Genomic DNA, 12,500 nt, shown 5'->3' on the forward strand with positions numbered 1-12,500 from the left:
TGTTTTAATAAAGCGAAAATATATAAATGTCTCGTGTAAAGAATAAATGATGAATATGAGAGAGCAGTCACAGATACCCCTTGTCTTGTGCTCTGTTTTAAGGTTCCCTCAGTTATCTTACTTAAATGAGAGAGAGAGAGAGAGAGAGAGAGAGAGAGAGAGAGAGAGAGAGAGAGAGAGAAACAAAACTGAGGTACTTTCATCATACTTAAAAAATATAATCTTTATTATTATTATTATTATTATTATTATTATTATTATTATTATTATTATTATTATTATTATTATTATTCAGATGAGCTGTATTTATACGGAACAATCCCACCAAAGAGGCCACTGACTTGAAATCGAAGCTTCCCAAGAACATGAAGCTCATTTCAAAGACGTAACAGAAGGTATTAGGGAATACAGAAGGAAGAGATCAGTTATAAGAAAAGAAAATAAATTAACAATATAATAAATAATAAAAATTAATAAATAAGCCTTGAGGTTTTGGAATTCTCAGCCGCTTCTGTATTTCATAAATAAAACTTTCTTGTTGAAGATGTGGGTATTTCGTCTTTTCAGAGAAACCCCTAGCTCCCCTCCCTTTTCCTCTTTTTGTTATATTCTGAGATTTGATGAAGATACAATATTCCAGCTAACGGTGCGAGGGAAGCCAGCGGCCTGGAAATCCAAATTAAGTCTTCCAGGCTTCCATGCTCACATTTCTTTATCGTAGAATAGAATGTAGAATTTAGGCCAAAGGCCAAGCCCTGGGACCTATGAGGTCATTTAAAGCTGAAAGGGAAATTGGCAGTGAAAGGTTTAAAAGGTCTAACAGGAGGAAAACCCTGCAGTTGCACTATGAATCAACTGTTAGGAGAGGGTAGAAAGTAAGATGGAAGAAAGAGAATATGAACGGAGGTAAAATAAAAGGAATGAAAGGGGGTTGCAGCTAGGGGCCGCGCAGGGACGCTGCAAAGAACCGTAAGTAATGCCTACAGTGCACCGCATGAGGTGCACTGACGGCACTATCCTCTTATGGAGATTTCTTTATCTTGTTAACTTGAACGATCGGGAAATACAGAAATATTTCTCAGACATTAAACGACTTTGCATGAACCTCCAAAGCAACAGATCTCAAATTTATAACTCTAATGGCTGTCTGTAAAGGATAGTGAAATAACAGTTACGTACGAAAATAAAACTACCAAACTTTGAATAGAGGAGGCATGATTTAAGCAAAACCATTTAGGGAACAGCCTAATGTCATGAAATTTCTTTTTTCTGCGACCACTTTGTTATTTTACGAAGCATACAAATGGATGTATTGCATCGAGAGAAATTTTTTATTTGCCTCTAAAAGAAAGTACTCGATTCCCGTTCTTTCACTTTTACGACTCGAGGGCTTGTTTATGCCCCTGCCATTCCACAAAACCATTCCACCAAGTGTAGGGAAGAGGAAATATGGAGACGAATGCACAACAACACAAAGTGCTGAACGAAAATAGCTGCTGTTAAAACCTGTGCTGTAAATATCATCGGATTGCTAAGCGCAGAGAGAGCTTTAATCCCTGAGCATGTTGAAGTTTCGTTGTGTAAAACTGACTTTTATTCCATCATGCTACACTTGCAGTGTTTAGTACATGATTTACTAGAACCTCCGTTTTTCTGTACTTGGTGTGAGTTTGTTTATTTGTTGCAAACTAAAACTAATCAAATAAATACACAAGTACACACACACATTATTTACATACATACATGCATACGTGTGTGTGTGGGTGTGTGCTAATCCTTCTTTACAGAAATTCAACATAAGGTCCTTCATACCTTGACGCTGAACTTGTACAGAAAAATTCCAAACACATTAACCACTAAGCATAATTAAATAGAATTTTATATGCAATTTAGGTGACCTTAATACATATTCATCAACTGTTCACAATAACAACACATTTTTTTGTTCTTTAGCGTCCATCTTTGGCCTTTGGCCTAAATTATATATTCTATTCATCATTCGTTCACTCTCTGTCCTCCATAATTATCAGCTATAATTTCACTTCCTTTGTTGCCTTCCCCTGCATTTACATCGCCCAGCACAACTACCGTGTTTATGTTCTTCTAGCGAAATGCAGATTCAGACTCCTCTAAATGCAGATTCAGGCTCCTCTGAATGCAGAATCAGACTCCCCTAAATGCAGATTCAGTCTCCTCTGAATGCAGATTCAGACTCCTCTGAATGCAGATTCAGACTCCTCTGGATGCAGATTCAGACTCCTCTGAATGCAGATTCAGACTCCTCTGAATGCAGATTCAGACTCCTCTGAATGCAGATTCAGGCTCCTCTGAATACAGATTCAGACTCCTCTGGATGCAGATTCAGACTCCTCTGAATGGAGATTCAGACTCCTCAAAATGCAGATTCAGACTCCTCTGAATGGAGATTCAGACTCCTCTGAATGCAGATTCAGACTCCTCTGGATGCAGATTCAGACTCCTCTGGATGCAGATTCAGACTCCTCTGAATGCAGATTCAGGCTCCTCTGAATACAGATTCAGGCTCCTCTGAATGCAGATTCAGGCTCCTCTAAATGCAGATTCAGACTCCTCTGAATGCAGATTCAGACTCCTCTGGATGCAGATTCAGGCTCCTCTGAATGCAGATTCAGACTCCTCTGGATGCAGATTCAGACTCCTCTAAATGCAGATTCAGACTCCTCTAAATGCAGATTCAGACTCCTCTAAATGCAGATTCAGACTCCTCTAAATGCAGATTCAGACTCCTCTGAATGCAGATTCAGACTCCTCTGATTGCAGATTCAGACTCCTCGAAACCGCTTCCACTCGCTATTCATTGTTTCACTTAGACGAAATTATCTTCTTCCGCCACACTTAATTCCATTTTAAAAAATCCTTGGACCAAACTAATTTCTATCTTGTCAGCCACCCAAAGTATTAATGGCACACAAAACACTTAATCATATTCATACCCTGAATGTGTTATTCTTTTTTTCTGGATAATAACTACCTTTTCTTTCGTCTCAGTTATACCAGTCGTATCAGGCACACACACTCCACTAGCAAATCAAATATACATTTCTCCTTCGAACTACATGCAAGCTCAGCCAAACTCCCCAGACTTTATTTTATTTTCTCCAACGTTTTGCAAAGATTTTGGGTTTGGCATTGAAAACCCCCCTTTCTCCGGATCATAAAATGTGGTGAGAATAATACTGTCTGATTCCTCGTTCTGAGAAGACTGGAAATGTTTTTAGGAGAATGCTGATTTATAATACCTGCGTAGAATGAATTTGAAAGTATGGCTGCGCTAGGTGATTTAATTGCAGAAGTAAGTGACAGGGGAGAGACGTTTTTGGGAGGTACGAAGTAAAATGTATTTTGAGAATTCAACAAAATGTATTTAGAAGCGCAGTTGGTTGGTGTAAATACAGGCTTTCAAAAGAAAAATATTTGCAAATGGACATAAAAAGCGAAAAGCGGAAAAAAGACTGATAAATTGTTTGTACACAGTATATGGAAGACCAAATTGGCAAATGTAATTAAGAAGAAAGGAATGTATTGTGGTATATCTGATCGCTGTTTGCTTCAAATGAAAGGTGAGTTTTATAAGGAAGGGGAATAGGGATCAGAAGCAAAGTATAGTTAAACATTGAAGAGGAAGAGTACACAAGAAGCAGGCAAGGTTAATGGCTTTGATCATGAAGTCAGTAGGGAGTGTTTGTGTGTCCAGGAGGCAGGGAAAAGCAATAACTCACTTTTCAGTTATTTGTAAATTCAGTAAAATTTGATTGAGTTGAAATTAATATGTATTGCACATAGACATGAGTTTTTTCAGTATTTTTTTCCTGAAATTTTACATTTAACTCCAAACCTGTATAATAAGAGGATATTTTTTACACCTGTAGGCAGGAAAAGTGAACAGCATGCGATGAGTAGACTCGAAATGCTACATCTATCCAAAGAAAGTTCTCATAAGAATTTAATAAAAATCTCCATGTTAAAAACTCAACTTTTCATTTCATTAGCAATCTCTTCCAGTCTCCCCGACATAGGTTTGGGCACAATCTTTACAGGGAATAATGTAGACACCAGTTTTGGGTACAGTGACACGGCCAGTAAATATTAACAATACCTCCCACCCAAAGTGGGTTGTCTGAATAAAAATGGGAAAGTTTGTGTTCTTGCCTGAACGAATTGCAGGAGTTTAAAGTAAATTGCCCTTTTCCTAGTTATACAGTCCCGAAGACTTTTTTTTTTCTTTTTACCAATATCCCACCTATAACCAACCACAACTGTAGCAGCCAGATGAGATGATGGGGGTAGCACCTGTCACGCAAGCCCATCCACAATTGTAAGCGCCTTGCTAGCAAGCTTCAGCGACTGAATCAGCTGTTGCAAAGGATACAGTTTTTTGAGAATTTTTCCTCATATTTATTTATCATTGATGTAGCACTTAATCTTAGGCAGTGTATTTAGATTGTTAATACCAGAAAGAAGCAGCGAGTCTAGTTTCGGAAGTAAAGTAGAAAATGCTTTTCATTGTATTTATTGCATTATCATTTCTCATATGTCTCATTACTCATGTAGTACTGCATTATTCTGGTATTGTTTTTCATATTGAATTTGATTCTGCGGGTTGGTCTGAATAGCAAGAGATTCCAAACCTGGACATTCATTCTATACATTTTATTCCCTGACTCATTAATGACTCATGCATTATCCTTGTAATGCTCTGACGTCATAACTTATACGGTACCTGCCTGTAAATACTTCAAAATAATAATGCATAAGTTTTCCGTTTTTATTTATTCTCATGTTTCATGTCATTATACTTAAACATCAAGTACCAACGTATTTCCTGTTTCGTTTTTCCAATGGAGAACTGCTTTCTGTCTCTGGAAAAGGTATAAAAAATCTTAAATGGATACTTCAAAGTTTGCTTTTTCCTTCACGTATCAAAAGTTGATAGACGAGATATATATTCTCACTGTGTAGACACAATGGGTAGTATTCAGGAACAGTTGCTTTTCCATAATAATTGCAGATAAATAAAAGTGACGGAACCACTAAAGTGCTTCTGCTGTCAGTTTGAGTTACCTTTTTTTTTTTTTTTTTTTGCTAAGGCCCTTTCTGGCGACAAACGTTTTACTTAGGCATTCAACTATTATTATTATTATTATTATTATTATTATTATTATTATTATTATTATTATTATTATTATTATTAGAGCCAAGAAAAACCCTAGTCGTGCCAAAGCAAATGCCAAATCCCCAACTGCGCCAATATGGAAAACAGCAAATACAGAAGAGGAGCTGAGAAGTAATGGATAAACAATGGAGAGAAATAACAGATATAAAAAATATAAAAAAGTTATTTAATAAAAAAGTAGATTTTTAAACGCTCTTTTATTAAAATGCACTAAAAAATAAAAAGAAAATTTTTGAGACACACCGATTTTTGTAATAATAGTAGTGTCTATGAAAATAGAAGAGCGGGCGTTAAATATGAAGGAAATGCTACAAGAAATAAAAAATGTACTTCTTTTCTTGTAGCATTTCCTTCCATGTTTGGTGCGCATGCTTCTGCTTTTGTAGACATGATTAATTGTAAAAAATCCTTGTCTCAAAAAATTATTTTTTACTTTTTTTTTTTTTTTTTTTATCCCTTTTAGTTTTGACAGCAATAGTAACAGATTTATGCTTGTAGCTAACGATATTGAACGTGATATCCTGTCAAGCCAAGGAAGGTTTGAAAAATCCATGGAGTTATTCACTTCATACAAATCCCGAGATTCTGGGAGAGGTCCTTGTAGGGTCACTAGAGGTCACTGCTGACCTACTGATCATGTATGATTGCATTGTCACCGGATTATAACAATGCAAAATGTCAAGTCCATCGGACGAAGGGAACAGGTCGAAAATTGAGTTACAAGATTTGACCCAGACAGACAGACAGACAGACAGACAGACAGACAGACAGACAGACAGACAGACAGACAGACAGACAGACAGACAGACAGACACAGAAGTTAAATAAAAGCATGTAAAAAACGAAATAAAGAGGAAATAATAGATAAATAAAGAAGCAAAGTAAATTAGACAAATAACAAATGAACTACAAAGTGAGACTCATGTCGGCCTGCTCAACAAAAAATGTAGGCTAAATTTGTACTTGTGAAGTTGTGAAGGGAATCAATTAGCAATTAGGAACTTGGTGAGAGAGCTGGTAATTTCTCTCTCTCTCTCTCTCTCTCTCTCTCTCTCTCTCTCTCTCTCTCTCTCTCTCTCTCTCTCTCTCTCTGCACCCTTTTAGCGTCAAGGGGTAAATTGAATGTTAAGCCAATGGCTTTTATGACCCTTGGGGGCGCCATTACACTCATCTAAATAGAAGTGGAGAGTAAAACTTAATTAGAAGGAAAACTCAGAAATTCCGGTCTGCTCTTTAGCGCTCCACGGTCGATGACAAGCGTCGTTCACATCCAAATTTGATGGAGCCAAAATAAACTTAACTGGAAAATAATTGATTAAGTGTTCTTACAATCTCGTGCATTTGCCCATCAACAGAATTAGAAGACATCATGATTCTGGCCGCGTGAATGTTTACGTTTTAACGAAATTCGTCTGGAAAGAATTTGTGGTAGTCAGGATAAGCGACCTCATTCACAGATCAGCCTTTTTCTGGAAATTAGGTTTTGCGTTTTGGGAGAAGTGTTGAATGATCTGAGCAGCCAATTTATGATTACAGAATTGAAAAGGACAAATCAAACTCTTTGTTCCAGCGGAGCAGTTTTTGGAACCGGAACAATTATTATACTGATGATCCCGTAGTGCCCTAAGTACACTTCACGCGGTGCACCGTAAGCATTACTTAAGCTTCTTTGCAGTGTTCCTTTCGGCGCCCAGATGCAACCCCTTTCATTCCTATTACTGGAACTCCGTTCATATTCTTTTTCTTCCGTGTAATTTCCACCCTCTAACAATTGTTTCATAGTGCAACTGCGAGGTCTTCCTCCTGTTACAAATTTAAAGCCGTTATATTCAAGTTCCCTTTCAGCGCTGAATAACTTCATAGGTTCCAGCGCGTGGCCTTTTGCCAACATTTTATGTTCCATTCCGTTCCATTATACGGACGATGAGCTCGGTAGAGTTGTGGCCTTGCGCTCGCTAGGCCCGAGTTCGACTCTCCGACCGGCCAATGAGGAATTTATTTAGAGGAATTTATTTCTGGTGATAGAAATTCATTTCTCGCTATAATGCGGTTCGGATTCCACAATAAGCTGTAGGTCCCGTTGCTAAGTAACCAATTGGTTCTTAGCCACGTTAAATAAGTCTAATCCTTCGGGCCAGCCCTAGGAGAGCTGTTAATCAGCTCAGTGGTCTGGTAAAACTAAGGTATACTTAACTTTTTTTTATACTGGCGATAATGAATATTATGTATTGGTTGGTTCGACCTGATTTGTTTCCTGTTTCATTCATTGTCGAAGGAAGGCTAAATGTAAAAACAAAACATATGGAAGGAGACTTCGTAATTAAATAAATACGGAGAACTGTTTATGATAGACAGGTATTGGAGAAACGGGTCAGTTCAGATCGCATCTCGTCCAAGGAACAAAGATTATTAATTATCTTCCAAAATATGTTGCGCGAAAGAATTATTTATTGAACCAGGCTTCAGACTCCTGGAACATGTTCCTGTTATTGCTCTTCATTACTCCAGAGTCAGACACTTCAGTCTTCAGTCAGAAATATACAATCTGATCTGCTTCAGGTTTCATAAACATGTTAAGATAGATTTGATCAGTACAAAAAGAATTGTAATATTGATATTGAAGGTCTGTTGATGCTCGACCCGTCTTGGCGACGTTTTCAGTGGCACGTCATCATCACGACCTCTTCCGGTGACGTCGCAAAAGCCTCATATTTTCGGTGTTTTGTTGTTTCCTGACGAAGTTTTGTGACGTCCGAACAGATCCTTAGCCTTTTACTTTACCACCAATTCCTCTCCCTGTCTTCAGTCTTGCTATCCAACCTCTCTAACTGTGCTTCTTAGTGCAGGAGTTGGCGTTTCTCCCAGTTCCACCTTAAGATCCTTTTACTTCCATTTCTTATTGGATCTCTTTTATCTTGCTGTGAACCACCCACCTCTCTCTTCATTGTCTCAAGGAAAGAATGGCTGAAAACGCCACAATTTCATAAATGGAAACAAACAATCTTTTTGTGATGTTTAGACAGTTAACGTAGTGGAAAAGATTGAATGGTGAAGGGTACTTTTTATAAGTATCAACCCAGTCACCCCTTGGACTACTTAGTGTCCACGTGTGGATATAAACATAAGTTTCCTCTTCTTCTTCCTTTGCACACCACAAAGTCAAATGCAAAGGCATATGCTTGGTGACATTCATGATGAGGGAATTAGTGAGCGGTGCAGAATTCACTTTCCCGCTTTTTAACAAATATTGTTTTCACTCTGAAGTAATTCTAATGAATTCCTTCTTTTAAGTGGCACGTGACCACCTGATAATAGTATGAATGAAAGAGAGGATGAGATTTTTTCTATGCATAAATTTCCTCTTTCATTAAAGGTAAATCTCTTAATGACAGTCAGGTAATGATAATACGTTTTCTAATTAAATATCTTATAATTATGCTTATAAAGATTTCAGTTACTCATGATTTAAACTTCCCTGTGTAATTAACGTAGATGTAGTCTGGAATTTAGATAGCTGAAAAAAAAAAAAAAAAATATATATATATATATATATATATATATATATATATATATATTAATTCAAATAACGAAACACTCTGTCTCCTCCCACTCACCTCCTCTCTCTCTCTCTCTCTCTCTCTCTCTCTCTCTCTCTCTCTCTCTCTCTCTCTCTCTCTCTCTCTCTTCACACGTCGCCCTTGTAATGTGACGGAACAGATGCCGTACGAAACAGCATTTTGTAATAATTTCATTCTGTAATCTACTGTCCAACAAAGAAGAGTCCCGCAGACAATATCGAGGAAACATCAGCAACAGAAAGAAGGGAGAATGATGAAGAGAAAAGATCAATTTTTTTTTTTTGTAAAAGAAAACTATTTTGACGGATATGTCTGTCCATCCGCACTTTTTCTGTCCAACCTCAGATCTTAAAAACTACTGAGGCTAGAGGGCTGCAAATTGGTATGTTGATCATCCACCCTCCAATCATCAAACATACCAAATTGCAGCCCTCTTGCCTCAGTAGTTTTGATTTTATTTAAGGTTAAGGTTTCGTGCGTCTGGCAGCGCTTTCCGGAGGCGTGCGACGCATCCTCATTTCACTGCATCTGGGGAGTAAGTGAGGGTTGCGAACTTGCGACTTGCGAGGTCGTAGTTCATAGTTTTATAGAGCATTATACGTTATACAAAAAACTCGATTGCGCCGAAGTTTCTTCGGCGCATTTTTTACTTGTTTTAGTCTTGATGTCGATCCTGTGTATTCTCTTTCTCTGACTTATTCCCTTCTCTCTGGACGTTGGTCATTCGATAGTCTTCGTATTCAGTTGTTTTGTGTAATTTATTCGTTCTTTATTTTTTGTTGGGGATCTTGAGCATATTAAGTGGACAATAACTTTTAAAACTCTTCCAGAAAATGTATGAGATGTTCAATTGATTTAAGAATCTCTTGATTCTTTATGAGAAAAATGCTTGAAACGATGATTCTGAATTTTTACGAACAACTGCCAATTTAAAGACTGAAAAAGGGAAGGTAAAAGATAAATTTGTTCTTTAGTGTAGTCACAGGAACAAATGTAATTATTATTATTATTATTATTATTATTATTATTATTATTATTATTATTATTATTATTATTATTATTATTATTATTATTATTATTTTTCCAATATTTCCCATCCTCATCACTGTTACACTTAATGGCGTGAAATTGCACTTCAAGATGATATACAAACTATTTATTGCTCCTAAAGTTGAGTTGTTTACATGATCTTGTCTTCTATCATGTTGTTGCATCTGAGACAGTCTCATTTTTCATCACAAAACTCTTCATTTCTTCTTCTCGGAACATAAGAGATTTCATTCCCTGTTGCTGGTGTCCCTGCCCCTGTGCTCCCTTCTCTGCTCTTTCCTCCTCCACGCCTTCACCCCTGGGCAAGGGCTGAGGCACATGGAGGATGTGGGTAAAAATGGGCCCCTGGCTCATCTTTCGTCCACATCAGCCCATCCGCTCTTCTCAGGTCGTTCTTGTCACTTCATTTCCTTATCAGACTCCTTACATTTACAGCCTTATTTTAACATCTTCATTTCTGACCTAAACTCACATACACACACAAGCACACACACATATATGTATATTTATGTGTGTGTGCGTGTGTGTAAATATACGCTTGTATGTAACTATACTGCATGCACATTAAATACATATGCATTTATGCAATCATGCACACCAACAATTTCATATAATGTACAAATATGTTTTTAAATACATGTGTAAACACAGAACTTCGTGTTGAAATCGATTTTCATAATTTGAGAGAGAGAGAGAGAGAGAGAGAGAGAGAGAGAGAGAGAGAGAGAGAGAGAATAAATATGGAAGTAATATTACTATTAGTATCGTTTTCTGTCTTTGTCTCACAAAAACTTATTTTTAAAAACTGTTAAAAACGAAAATATGAAACAGACGAAATATGTCGATCTGTGCTCGATATGATATTTATTTTGATCTCTCTCTCTCTCTCTCTCTCTCTCTCTCTCTCTCTCTCTCTCTCTCTCTCTCTCTCTCTCTCTAATATTAGTGTCCATTAAGAACGACCAAACGCGTGAAACGAGGTCATGTGATCCATAGTTAACATTTCGGCCCGACGAGAGAGCAAAATGAGCGGTTCTTAATATAGTTTTCCCTTCCCACTTCTTCTGTGACGGCAATGTGGCCTCAGTTGCCCACAGGCAATGTGGCCAGAATTGCCCACAGGCAAAACCCACGAAGAGCACTTTATGATCTGAATCCATTTCCGATATTACACGCTCATCCAGAAGTGCAGGAACATGCAAGAGTTCGTCTCTATTTTATCATTTCTTTCCTTTTTTTTACACTTTCTTTACGGCTCGAAATAATCCAGAATTGATGATGGCAACAAGATACGATAACTCTTCCCTTCTCTGCGAAAGCCACCACAAACCTTCTCTTGTACCAGCCCTTCGGTGGAGCTGCGGACTGTCACTCGATGGGCCGGAGTTCAATTCCCCCGGCCGTCTGATGAAGAGTTAGGAGGAATTATTTCTGGTGATAAATCTACTTTCTCGCTATAATGTGGTCAGATTTCACAATGCCGGTGGTCCCGTTGCTAAGTAACCAATTGGTTCGTAGCCACGTAAAATAAGCTCAATATATCCTTTGGGGCCAGCTCCCTTCAGAGAGCCGTTAATCAGCCTACAGTGTCTGGTAAAACTAGTGTATACTTAACTTTTCTTCTTGTACTGAAGGGCACCGTCAGTAAACTGAGGTTATTTCACCCCGCCCTTCATGCTTGCATTCTTCAAAATGTCCAGCTTCACTTCCACAGATTAAAATCTTAAAGGGGCGAAGGTCCTTTGCCTTAGAAATAACAGGCTCAGTCTACAACAACAGTGACAAACATTGACCTTCGCCAGCTGCCAACTGCAGTCCATATGTAACTCGCAGGTGATAAACAGAAACCTTCCTCCATTTTCCCTGAGGAAGGACAAAAGAGGAACTTGCTGCTGGAAGAGTCTTCATTTGACTATGTTGGGAGAAGCAATCAACAGGACTCCCACTTCAAATTTCTTGAAAACAAATCAGTTACCATTTGCGATGCTCTTTCTTCCCATACGGAAAAATAGAATCCTTTAAGATTCTTCTTCTTCTTCTTCTTTCATGGACAGACTTTATGGAAGGGAAGGGTAGGTGGGAGTCACTCCTTTCCTTTCCTTTTCTCCTCCTGAGATTTTATGGCCAAACTTTCAATGAACCCATTGAATATCTCAACTGTTATGGGATTTCATTTTTTTTTAGGAAAATATTTTCTGATTTAGTGAGTAATATATTCTTTCGTTGGGGCTTTTAACGGCCTATTATCCAAAGCCGACAACCCTCCCCCCGCCCCGGATAAAAGAGAGAGAGAGAGAGAGAGAGAGAGAGAGAGAGAGAGAGAGAGAGAGAGAGAGATCTAGCAGACGCTTTCCATTAAACCATGTAATGAACAGGAGTAGACCTAATCCACAGAACATAGAGTAATGCTGTACTTTGTTTATGGGAATGATTCTTAAAAATTTTAAAAGGAATATAATATACCTGTTGCTGATTTTAATTTAAGCATTTGCAGTGAATCTGAAACTTTCATATTTCAAACACTAATAACTAAACAGGAAATGGAACACAATATAAGCACATTCGTGGTGGAGTAATATAACACTCATGCATCCCTCTGATTTCTGCCGGGCTACTGAACTATCCCCATTCGTTCTCTGCTCAATAGCATGTATGTGTTG

The 12,500-nt window shown here is 37.9% G+C and overlaps 1 pseudogene; it reads right to left on the bottom strand.

The window, feature by feature from the left end:
• LOC136853130 (perlucin-like protein) overlaps nucleotides 1–12,500 on the bottom strand; it is a 34,705-nt pseudogene that overhangs the window by 10,891 nt on the left and 11,314 nt on the right.

Source organism: Macrobrachium rosenbergii, chromosome 26, assembly GCF_040412425.1.
Source record: "Macrobrachium rosenbergii isolate ZJJX-2024 chromosome 26, ASM4041242v1, whole genome shotgun sequence".
NCBI lineage: Eukaryota > Metazoa > Arthropoda > Malacostraca > Decapoda > Palaemonidae > Macrobrachium > Macrobrachium rosenbergii.